The following is a 14,024-nucleotide window of genomic DNA, read 5'->3' as shown; positions in this document are numbered from 1 at the left end:
ATGACCGTATGAAAATCTGCAGCATCTGATTCTCTCTCTGCTTGCTCCCTGCTTCCGAGGCAATTATCGTACTGTTTGACGAACTGAATGAGCGAGCTGTTTCGGGTGATGTACTTGTTAAAAAATGAATGCATGCTCTCGCTCCTTTGTGTGCTTCTCATCCCTGCCCAGAAGTGGTGATCCAGATAGATAGGAGCCCATATGTGACGGTCTTCGTACAGATCTGCATAATACACCCAAACACAGACTGTAAAATACACCCGAGAGAACATACAATTTACACCTCTGCTGCAGATTTTAAAAACACATTACCTGAAAGCCACTTGTTGTCCGCAAGACCAAAAGTCAGCAGAAAATCGTTCCAATTCCTATCAAATGAGTCTTTGCTATGAGAGTTCCAAACAACATGGCTCATTTCTTGTTCGATATCGGCATGTCCCTTGTACCCGTTTAATTTGCTTGGAATCTTCTTCATGATGTGCAAAATACACCAGCGGTGAACTGTTATTGGCATACAGGCCTCTAAAGCCCTTTTCATTGATGTGCACTGATCAGTGAGAAATCCTTTCGGAGCGTTTGCTCCCATGCAACGAAGCCAGCATTGAAATAACCATTTGAATGATTCAATTTCTTCGTTCTTCATCAAAGAGCATCCGAGAAGTGTTGACTGACCGTGGTGATTCACCCCGACAAAAGAACCACATACCAAATTATACCTGAAACAAATTACCATGGTCCAGAATGCAAAATCATTAAGTACACCCCAACAAATGCTTCGAATACACCCAATGATAATCGATTGATCCTCCTCGAGTTCAAGCTTAAATAAGAAATTTTGATTCTTCTCTTTCATTCTTAACAAATATTTCCCGAATTCCTTTGCATCTTCTTGTTCGGAAACATTCCGCACTTCCCTGGTAATGTAATTCCTCACGTTCTTTTCGATAAAATTTAACTCGCGGTGACCCCCGGTAGCCGCAACAAATGATTGGTAGGTTTTTCTTGGTCTGATACCGGCCTCCTCGTTATTCTCTATCGTACGACGAATGGACATGCTTAGTTCCTTGTGCTGTTTGAGCATCTCTGCTTTGCTTGGACAGCAGGGGTGTGAATGATCCAGCACAACCTTTGAAATGATCCAAGCACCGACATCCTTCAATGTGTGTATATAAATTCTTGCAGGACAGTTTAAACCGGCTGTCAGATTCATCTTCTTGGTCAGAGATATTTTAGATTTCCATTTTCCCTCTCTGCTACATGTAATCAGTTGATTCTTAATCTCGTTTCCCTTCCTATTTGTGCACCGAACTCTTGTAGAGAAACCTGCAGCCTTGGCGTAGTTCCTGTAAAATTTTCCAGCATCTTCAAGGGTGGTAAAGGTCATTCCGACCTTCGGAACAAGCTCGTCATCAACAACCGAGAGAGGCTGCACAATACACCGTGTCAGAACTATGAATACACCCATAGATATGATTCAAATACACCCAATCATGTCTAATATGATACACCCGAACCGCAACAACTCAACTACAGAATGACCTTTAAATCCATAAACTGTAAATACACAGGCTGCAGAATACGCCATGTCAAAAACTAAAAACACACCCAATCATGTCTGATATAATACACCTGAACAACAACAACTCAATTAAAATAACAAAAAACCAGTAAAGTGTAGATACACCCACACTTTTAGCTAAAATACACCCAAAGAAGAATTGATCTACACCCAAGCGTCTGCTATAAATTCCAGGTAATTAATCACAACTAATACATTGAATCGACAGATTCATGTTAACGTGTTACTTTCACAGTCAATGTTCAGCAATTTTTCAACTACACAATGCTATACAAATTACTGAAAGAAAATTCATACTAATCCTATGTAAATCAAACCTTAGGAACTTCGTTAGATTCAAATTCATAATCCACTTCACTTGGATTCAGCTGACAATCTGAGGTTGAATGATCCATTATCTTCAAAACGAGTTCAAACTTTGATTTCAGAAAACAACAAATCAAAATAGAAAACGAAGCTCGAGTTGCAGAGAGAGAAAAAGGTAACGTAAACGAAGAACATACTAGTGAGAAAAGGAGAGGAAAAGAACGATGGAGAAGAAGGAGGGAAGACGCGCGAGAAGAAGAACAACCAAATCTCAAAATATCAAAAACGAAGAAGGAAACAAATATTTTAAATTTGGTAGTTAAATATACACGGGATGTTATATAGCGCGTGTAATCAACGTACGTGGAGTAGCGCGTATTTTGATTTTATTGTTTAATGAACTTGTAAAGCATACAAGCCCTAATGGCTTGTATGCAGAGCTTTTCCCATGTTATTAATGGTTTGACTAAATTTTGCATTAAGAAGACACACATATTATACTTCAAGAAAAATTAATATGGAAAATACAAAAAGAATAATGTTTTAATGTATCTACTTTTTTGTTTAAAATTTATCTATCTTATGACTTAAAGATACATGTCAATTTACAAAGTAAGATAACTTTTATTGAAAATATTAAAAAAATATATAATTTCTAATGCATTTGTTTTAAATTTAATGAATGAATAATTCATAAATACTAAAATATTATTACTATTAAATGACCTCGAAAACGAATAGCGATTTTGATTCCCTTTTTTATTCTTTGAGCTTTGCAAATTTCCTCTTTTGATCATTTTGAATTTTTCTTATCTTCTTCGTTAGAATTCTTTTTTTTATACTATATAAAATTATTATGCATCGATTTCGATCTGTATTATTCTCGTTATGTATACTCTGAACAAATATTTACCTATACTTGAGAAGGTTATAAATAAATATTTGATTTTTAAAGGAAGGCGGTAGATAATTATTAAATATTTAAAACCAGGCATAAAAATTATAATACTAAAATTAAATTCACGTCCTAGTAATTAAAAAAAAGGTAATAATAAAAAATAACATATTTCTCCTATTATTATTATTATTATTATTATTATTATTATTATTATTATTATTATTATTATTATTATTATAAGTAATTTGTCTGTTTGTTCTGTCCTAAATGATCAACGGTATTAACATCGCTATTGTTATTAACAACGTTAGTAATGTTAGTAATCATCATTTATCTATGTTTTGCATTAAGAAGACATGTTCAGATTATAATAACAGAATGTTATTTACATGTACTTGAAATGCAAATTATACAAGCGAAAGGAAAAATGTTATAAAAATGAAGTGTAAAATTAAATTATCATTTCTTTAAAATATTTGCTTAACTGATAAATCTTTCGAAGTTATCGAAGACAAACAACCAACAAATAAAAAAATATCGAGATCGAGTACAATGAGACAAGCATTGGAGCAAATTTGATACGTTGGTAAAAAAAAGTTACTCTCCCATACGTTTTGCAAGAATCTCTCGATAGCATTATAGAATATATTTCTTTATGGATTATCACTACAATTAAAATAGGCCTGCGAGTAAGTTAAACACCAAGCTATTATGTTTTCATACCTACCAAAATTACTCAGACCAGATGAAATAAATAAAACATCCAAGCAGTACGTCTATCATATATAAGATAATTAGGATAACAAAATAATTACGTTGATGATGTAGAAATAAGAGGATTCAGGGACACATTATCTACAAGAACATATCTAACCCACGAGTCCCAATTAAACGTCACAAGTAATTAAAGAAAAACTAATGCTAGAAAAATAAATAAATAATAAATAGCTCACACCATTAAATATATAATTAATGGTTAAGAAAGAAATTAGATTTTGTCCTCAAATCTACATGTGAGACAGAAAATTCAAACAATTCGATTATTAATTGAGTTATAAAATGAACATCTCCTATACTATCTAGAATAATCATCCGAGTAGTAAGGATAATAAACATCCTCCCAAAAATTTAAATTGATTTTGGGGTTCACCAAAAATTGAACTCTTGACCTTTTAAATCCAGAGCTTTAATACCATGTCATGATACCACTCATCCTAAAAGCTTCAGCTGATGGAAAAAGATAACACTAATAATTATATCTCTAATACTCCCTAAACCTCCATTGTATATATTGTACAAATATTCTATTGGCTCCTCGTACTTTTCCTAAACAAATTGGCCAAGGAAATGAATTCCCTCGAAATTAATGAAGACCACAATCAATAGGTCAAAATATAGTGATCGAAAACAACTGCAGACAACACATTATCTATAAGAATATATCTAACCCACGTGCCCAATTAAACGTTGCAAGCAATAAAAAATAACCTAATGCAGAAAAAAATAGATTAATAAAAAACAAACAGCTCACACAATTAAATATGATTAACGATTAAGAAAGAAATTAGATTTTGTCTTCAAATGTACATGTGAGACAGAAAATTTGAACGATTCGATTATTACAGAGGTGAAGTCGATAACAAACAAATCGACCAAAGAAATGAATTCTTTTGAAATTATCGAAGACCACAATCAACAGATCAAAATATAGTGATCAAGAACAACTACATACAAGGATCGAAACAACTTTGGTACGCCCTTAGATTCAACCTCCATCAGATCGGTTAAAACATCATCTAAATCGACGCAAAATAACATGAAACAAAGAAAAAGCAACAAATGGATTAATAATTACTAATAGAAACTAATACAGTGAAAAAATTAAGGAATAAAATTAAGAAACGGAAACAATGAATGTAAAGTAAACATTGTTATCAGATATATAGACATAGACCAAGAAGAATAGAAATATATAATACAAACACAAACACAGATAAACCACCACGAATAAATAGAAAGATAATAGATTCAAAAAACGAAAAAAGGAAAGGGTGATTAAATTCAGAATACAATATAAAATTGTCGACTGAAAAATAAATGATAGGGACAAAAGGAAAAAAAAGGAAAGAACATGAAGACCACCTAAAAATTTGATCCACCGGGTGAAAACATAGAAGAAATTCAGGCAAGAAAAGAAAATAATAAATGGATGTAATAAGAATAATAGTGCACAAAACGAATTCGAGATGAAAGCAAACCCAGACTATATATCATCAAACTTAAGAGTTTAATATTAAAAACATAACTATGACAAACATTGTCCAAACCAGATACTCAATTAAGATCATCGTGTATACAAATATAGATACATAAGACAAAGTGGGAAAAAAATATAACCACATACCAATAAGGACATATTAGACAACAAAAGATCACTCAACTGAAGAGCACAAAAGAGATGTTTGGCCAAAGAAGTTGGACGAAGACTCAAAGAAGATAAAACCCTTGGATGTAGAAGAGCTAGATCAATTACAACAATTCGGCAGCCACGACCACACACCTTAGTAAAACCACGACAGATTAGACAACCAACAATCAAGTGACTAAACAACATAAAATAAATGCCTAGCCCAAGAAGTAAGACGAATATCAAGAGAAGATGCAGTGTTCCGACATAGATGATAATGAACGAAGGCAAGAAATCTAGTAGCGACAACCACACACCACCAGTAAAACCGACGATCAATTTTTGAGTTTCACGGGAGAGCAACAAAGAGTAATGATGAAATCTGTTTTGAGCTACAGATTTCTTAATGAAAAAATGAAGATTCTGCTATGCAAGCTAAAAAAGAGAGAAATGTATCTATTGCATTATGGGAGAAATTACACCTTTACAAAGACAAAAGGTACAACTATATATAACCAAAAAGAAAGAAAAAAGAAAAAAAGAAAAATTATACTAGCTATCACTTCATATTCTATTATAAAGCTATGATCTACTAGTGTCACACAAACCAATAAAACAGAGAGTATTGGGAGTACAATGGTATTCATACATTAATAGCCTCCTTTAAGCTAGAAATGTACAAATTATACATTCTAATATTACTACATATCTCTTCAAAATGACCTGGTGGAAGTGCCTTTGTAAGGACATCAACAAGTTGTTCTTTTGATGGAAATGGCATGAGCTTTAATGAACTGACTTGAACTTTTTCTCTAACTTTGTGATAATCAAACTCAATATGTTTCGTCCTTTCTTGAAACACTGGATTAGATGCAATATATCTAGCAGATTGGTTGTCACAAAATAATATCATAGGGCCTGGTAACTTGATTTTGAAGTCATTCAAAATGTACATAAGCCAAATTTCTTCACAAGTTGCAAGAGCTATTGCTCGATACTGTGCCTCCAAAGATGATCGAGAAACTATTTGGGTATTGTGTGACACTAGTAGATCACAGTTGTATAATAGAATATGAAGAGGTAGCTAGTCTAATTTTTCTTTTTTTCCTTTTTCTTTCTTTTTGGTTATATATAGTTGTACCTTTTGTCTCTTTAAAGGTGTAATTTCTCCCCTAATGCAATAGACATATTTCTCTTTTCTTTAACTTGTATAGCAGAATTTTTATTTTTTTCACCAAGAAATCTGTAGCTCAGAATAGATTTCATCATGGTGCGGTGAGTGTGGAAGAGCTGCAAATATTGTTAAGCAAGAATTGTGAGCTTTGCCCCTTTCTTTAGCAATATCCATGGCAGATCGAGAAGTTGAAGTGGATAATCCAAAAATTCGCAACTGCAAACATTTTCAATGAATTGTTTACAAAATCTCACAAGATTGATGAATCAACTTGCCAACCTTCAAACGTAAGTAGGGAGATTAACGTTGAACCCGATTCAAGATCAGACAAGACTTTTCTACCTCTATCTAAATAAAAGCCCAGGTTTATCACTAACTCAAACTCCTCTTACAACTCAAAATTATCACTCATGGGCGAGATCTGTTTGGCTATCCATCAAATCAAAGAACAAGTTAGGATTCATTGATGGAAGCATTCTGAAACCTAAAAAAACAAAAAAACTGACTCAACCTATGAAGCATAGGACAGATGCAACACCTTTGTACTATCATGGTTGCATTCTTCCCTAAGCACAGAGATTCTTCAAAGTAACACCTTTGTAACGTGCCCTCGGAGCTCTAGAACAATCTCAAGCACATATTTTATGAAGGTGATTTGTTTCGGATAGCTGATCTTCAAGAAAAGATGTTTGCAATGAAGCAGGGAGATCTATCCATCACTACATATTTCACTAAACTTAAAGAGAATTCGAGAAGAACTTGATGAGTTCAAACCAATTCCATCCTGTGCCTGTGGAGCATCATGCTCATGTGGATTGAAGATCATAAGAGAATATAGAGACCAAGAACATGCTATTAAAATTTTGAGAGGGTTAAATAAGCAGTACACAATAGTAAAATCACAGATTATGTTGATGGTGCCACTGTCCAATGTGAATTTCATCTATCTTTTGCTTTTGCAACAAGAAAGACAATTAACCAACTCAATTCAAAGTGAAAAAAGGATGCTAGTTAATGCTGTCAATATTGGAGAACTTGTAATGAAAACAATAGAGGGTTTGGTATCACCTTGAATGCAAATTCTGGTATCACAAATTGAGGTGGCTGATGCGGACGTGGCTGAAGCCGAGGCAGAGTAGTAGTGGAAAAGGAATAATGAGAAGTTGTTCTCATTGCAGAAAGGCTGGACGCACCATAGAGACCTACTACCATAAGCATGGATTTCCTCTTCATTTGCAAAAGAGATTTGGAGTAGCAAATGTGAACAATATGATTGTTGTTGAGAAAACGTGTGGAGATGGCAACATACCTAATGTACGTTCAACTCAAGAGGAGAATAGTAAGAGCTTAGATAACTTGGTTTCCAAAGATAAAAAACAAGCATTGATTTCTCTATTTTAGCAACATAAAGGTGATCCTGCTCATAGTTCTCTTCAAACACAAGGCATAAACACAGTGATAGCTCCTTCAGCAGGTATACACCATATTTATGAGTTTCTCATATTCTTTTACACACACATAATTGGATAATTGACACTGATGCCACTGCACATGTTATTTTTTTCTTCATACTTTTCACTCTCATCATACAATAGATCCTATATTAATCAAATGTCTAAATGGAACTGAGGCCATAGCAACAATTAGTAAAACTATAATTTTATCTCGTAATTTTTACCTTACAAATGTGTTATATGTGCCCTCTTTTAATTTTAATCTCATATCTGTGTCTGAAGCAACTAATTTTTTACCTTGTCAATTTTTATTTAACAATACACATTGTAAAATACAGGACAACCTTTTCTTGAAGATGATTGGTCATGCTAGAATAGAGATACTTGACAACCTTTTCTTCAATACAAATGCACCTTATGTCAACTTAGAAGCAAAGAATAGAGAACTAGTCAATACCAGCAATTCAGTTAGTGTTGCTGCTATCGCAGATACTATAAATTATGAAACTTGGCATTGTAGGTTAGGACATATCTCAATTGGTAGGTTACAAGAAATAAAAAAGAGTTATCCTTTTATTGTATGTCCATTAAAAGATGAACCTTGTGAACCATGTCATTATGCAAAACAAAGAAGATTGCTTTTTCATTTGAGTCAAACAAAATCTATCAATTTATTTGATTTAGTGCACATGGATATTTGGGGACCTATTTCTATTCCATCTTTTGCTGGCCATAAGTATTTTTTAACAATAGTAGAAGAAAAAAGTATGTTCACTTGGCTATTTTTTATGAAAAATAAAAGTGAAACTTCTTTTTTTATCCAACAATTTGTACAACTAATTGAAACCCAATTTCAAACAAAAATAAAAAACACCAGGACTAGTAATGGAGCTGAATTCATCATGAGTTCCTTTTATGAAAAACAGAAAAAAATTCATCAGACTTCAAGTGTTGAGACACCTCAACAAAATGGAGTTGTAGAACAAAAACATCAAAATATTTTGAATATTGCTAGAGTACTCATTTTTAAGGCTTATCTTCCTAAATTTTTTTTTGAAGATATGCTGCATCACATGCTCTACATATTCTCAATAGAGTGCTTAGTTCATCTATTAATAATAAAAGTCCTTATCAGATTCTTTTTAATAAAATTCCAAACATTCAACACTTTATAAGTTTTGAATGTCTTGCTTTTGCTTCAACTTTAGTTGTAAATAGAAAGAATTTGGAAAAAGAGAAAGAAAATGTATTTTTCTTGGCTTTAAAACACGAACAAAAGATATCTTTTGATAGACATTAATAACAAAAAAAATTTCATTTCTAAAAAATGTAACTTTTTGAAAATTTCTTTCCATATAAGAATAATCAAATTTCTCATGTTTCCGATTCTAATCAAGACATTAAGCCTACATTACATAATCATGATTCTATAGATGTCTTTGATAGTAGTATATTATCTTCCCATACGGTTTAGATTTACATCCCATTCAACATATATTGTCAAATACTCATTCCAATACAATTGATGTTCAACTACAGCCAACCTTACATATATTGCCATTGTTCTCTGATAGCATGGTTCAATCATCAATCACAAACGGTATCCTCTTCCAATTGTTTGAGTTACAATTCTCTATCACAATCACACAATACCCAATAAAACAGAGAGTACTGGCATACATTAATAAGCAAAAAAAATAAAAGATACAGAGCAATATCCGTTGATGTAGTTTATATACTATTGAGCAGAAGATATAACTATAGACCTTAATTTTAATTAGGTGTTTGAAAAATTTAACGCATATGTAGGGACGGATTAAGAAATGTTATCATGGAGAGACCAATAACATATATAATATTAAAAATTATGTAAAAAAAATTATATAATATAAGATGTATTACAAAAATATACCGATAGAGAATATATTTTAAAGTACAAAAAATATGTGTGTATTTTTTATTAACGAAGTGGTTGATTCTCTGTATCATAAAATTCATTGATAATATAATTTGTGTCAAATTTTTTAGCAATTTTCTTTTCAATATAATTAAAAGACAATTAGCAAGAAATTTATTTTTTATTTTGTTTCTGAGTTATTTTTCACAATATTTATAGTTAAAAAAAATTTCTTAATTGTAGCAGTTGAAATAGAGAGAATTAATACCAAATGAATCAAAAGAGACAGTCACAAAAGAAAAGAATTCACTTTATATCTTTTTAAAATTTTTTTAATATTGTTACTTATTTTTTAAATATTAAAAATTAGTAATATTTAAATTGGACTGAACTTTTATTTATACAACAACAACAACAACAACAACAACAACAACAACAACAACAACAACAACAAAGCCTTGTCTCATTAAGTGGGGTCGGTTACATGAATCAAACGACGCTATTGTGCTCTGTCATGTATCATGTCTACAGAGAGACTGTTTACATGTAGATCTCGTTTGACCACCTCATGGATGGTCTTCTTAGGTCTTCATCTGCCTTTCGCCCTTTGTCCATCTTCCATCTCATCCACCCTCCTGACTGGATGTTCTATCGGTCTTCTTCTCACATGTCCAAACCACCTGAGACGCGATTCAACCATCTTTTCCACAATGGGTGCTACTCCAACTCTCTCCCTTATATCTTCATTTCTTATTTTATCCAATCGCGTATGGGCTAATTTTTTTATATTGTATAAATATATGTGTAATACATTGTTATGGGAAGATTAGGTGTTTTTTTTTATATGGTGTTTTATTCAAATCGGACGGTTCGATTTGGTTGGAAAAAAAATTAAAGTACAAATCGGAGGGTCCGATTTGTTTGATAAAAAAAAAACTACAAATCGCATGGTCCGTTTTGTATTTTTAATTTTTTTTATTTTTTAAAATAGAAATCGGACGGTCCGATTTCAACATTAAAAAATTTTTTATTTTCAAAAACACAAATCGGACCATCCGATTTGTGATTGTTGATTTAAAAAATGAAACAAATCGGAGGGACCGATTTGTTCACACTATAGCAATGAAAAACTCATCTCTTCTCCCATCATTGTGAGATACACTCAGCTCTCTCCCACAAAAAAAATAATAAGCGTCGCGTATGACCACTCATTCATCTCAACATCTTCATCTCTGCCACACTCAGCTTATGTTCGTGCTCCCTTTTAGCCGCCCAACACTCCGTACCATACAGTATAGCCGGTCTTATAGCGGTGCGATAGAATTTACCTTTAAGTTTTAAAGGCACTTTTTTGTCGCATATAAAACCAGATGCACTCCGCCATTTTGACCAACCTGCTTGGATCCTATGATTTACATCCTGTTCAATCTCTCCATTATCCTATATGATGCACCCAAGATACTTAAAACTTTTAACTTTTCCTAGGATGTTTTCTCCAATCTTCACCTCTATATTGGGGTTTTTCCTTCTCAGACTGAACTTACATTCCATATATTCTGTCATGCTACGGCCTCTCCATAACTCAAACTTCTTATTTAGGTCTTCCTTTGACTCTCCCATAAGGACGATATCATCGGCAAAAAGCATGCACCATGGCACAGGCTCTTGGATGTGCTCTGTGAGTACTTCCAAGACTAATGTGAAAAGGTATGGACTTAAGGATGATCCCTGGTGTAATCCTATACCAATAGGGAATTCTTCCGTCACACCACCTTGAGTCTTCACACTAGTTGTGGCCCCATCATACATATCTTTAATTGCCCGAATATATGCGATCCTTACTCTCCTCTTTTCTAAAACCTTCCATAAGACCTCCCTTGGTATCCTATCATACGCTTTTTCCAAATCAATAAACACCATATGTAGATCCCTTTTATTACTACGATACCTCTCCATCATCCTTCTTAATAGGTATATCACTTCAGTGGTAGATCTTCCTGGCATAAATCCAAATTGGTTCTCTGTTACTTGTGTCTCTTTTCTCAACCTCCGTTCTATCACCCTTTCCCATAACTTCATAGTATAACTCATAAGCTTAATCCCTCTATAGTTTCCGCAACTTTGTATATCCCCCTTATTCTTGTAGATAGGTACCAAGGTGCTCTTTCTTCACTCATCAGGCATCTTATTTGATCTTAAAATCTCATTAAAAAGTTTGGTTAACCAGTTAATGCCTTTTTCTCCAAGACCCTTTCAAATATTTTTAAAAATTAAATTATACATAATAACTTATTACTATTAATTTTTTTAAAAAAATTTGAAGGGAGAGGGGGTTGAGGCCTCCACTCGCGTCCCCCCTCCCTCCTATGTCTATGTCTGTTCCTGCACATATGACGAGTGATAACAGAGATCTTATAACTTTACAAAACTTCCTACATATACCACAAAATTAAATACATTCAACCCCACATGCATTGACAATATATCAGATTATTTTTTAAATATTAAAGAGAAGAAAATACAGTGAATTTAGAAAAAAAAATATAAATAAGAGGGATTTAATTCAAACTGTTAACCGTCAAATAATACCTGCATTAAAAATATGTACAATGAAATTAAAAAAAAAAAGAAAAAATCAGCTAAAAAAACAATAAAAAAATTCAAAAATAAAGGAAAGCAAGCACATCAGCCATCAAAGATTGACTTTTAAGATATAACTGTAACTATAGATGGATGCATGTCACCAAATAAACTAATAAAGGCTGCGAAAAGCATAAATAAAATCGCTCCATTTTCACAGACAAAGGTATAAAAATGGCAAAGAAATATATTACTCCATTTTCAGTTGGCAAAGGCTGCGAAAATAAGAAACAAAACTTTCTCCTCCGTAAAACTGCAGTGTTCATACTCATTTGCGTAATTCTTTTTATTTTTTTTATTAAATTGGTAAATAATTTTTATTTATCGTAGCAGATGTACCGATTTAGTACGATCACGTAAAAATCATGGTAGCTATGACAATTTACACTTCGGAAAATTTCATAATACCAAATTGTTGAAACCTACAATGATTTAGTACCATGACCATAAACTCCTACTAAATCTTTTTTGCAAGGTGTAACGAACCTTAAATAGTTACATACTGCAATAATTCACATAAAATAAAAATAGGATAAAAAATAAGCAAAAATCATTTAGGATTTATGGGTAATATTGGTTCCAATTTAATTTATGTAATGCATGACTATGTTTTTCTTTGACATTGTATTTTTTTTATTTAACATGTAAATTGATCCTGAAATAATCTAAATCGAATGTTTTAATAAATTTTTATCTTTTATAAAATTTCTAGAATTATTTTTATCGAACAGATTAAATTAAAGAGAATTAATTTCTTTTATAGTAATATTTTTGGAATCTATTTATCTTAGAGCTCCAGCTCGTTATTGCCTCTATTTTTCTGGGATTAAAATGGGAATATGGAGTGGTTGAGGCTTTGGTCCGATAGATAATCCATTTGTCTAGTGAGTAATTACATTCAATAATGGTTAAAAAGTTTTATTGTTTTGTATAAGTATAGTATGTATTATGTAACGTGGATAAGTTCGTGACATTTTAATGGATAAAAAGTTTTAATGTTTAGAGTTGCTGGCAATCTAAGGCGAAAGCTAGTGCACTCCAGACAAAGTAGAGAGTGCAGCACTCTTTGAAAAGTAACTTGCTATCAAAAGTTATCAGGTAAATTAAATTTATTTATTATTATTAATTTTTTTTATTCGTATGGGCTGAACAAATAACAATACACACCAAAAAACCTAAACCCCTCTCTCAACTCTCAACCCTGTAATGTTCAAAAAAAAAAAAGAACTCTCAACCCTGTTATAGCATCCTCTACCGCCGTAAGGAGAGACAGCGACGCCACCGTCCATTGTGCTCAGGGGCCACCGCCGCAGGGAGTGAGAAACTGCCATCGTTCGATGCGTTGTGGTCGTGCTCCAAGTCTCCCCCTGTTCACTCTCACCATCTCAAAAAATCTCCAAACAAAAATTAAACCCTAGCTTCTTCAAAGGTTCTGCCGCCGCCGTCCGGGGTTGTCGGTGCCTCCGCGTCTCCGTCCTTCCCCGTGTCCCGAACCCAGGCCCTGTCTCCTAGCTCGGCACGTCGTCCTCATCCTCGCTGGCTTCTCTGTTCGAGGCTTGGAGCAGCTCGCTGTCGTGTAGCCCCTCGCCCCTCGACGCTCGCCGTAGTCTCTCCACTCGCCGTTCTGCTGTCCATCGAAGGTTAGTGGCACTGCTTTCACTTTTTCGGT

The sequence above is a fragment of the Arachis duranensis genome, chromosome 9, assembly GCF_000817695.3.
Source record: "Arachis duranensis cultivar V14167 chromosome 9, aradu.V14167.gnm2.J7QH, whole genome shotgun sequence".
Classification (NCBI taxonomy): domain Eukaryota; kingdom Viridiplantae; phylum Streptophyta; class Magnoliopsida; order Fabales; family Fabaceae; genus Arachis; species Arachis duranensis.
This window is presented reverse-complemented; position numbering follows the sequence as displayed.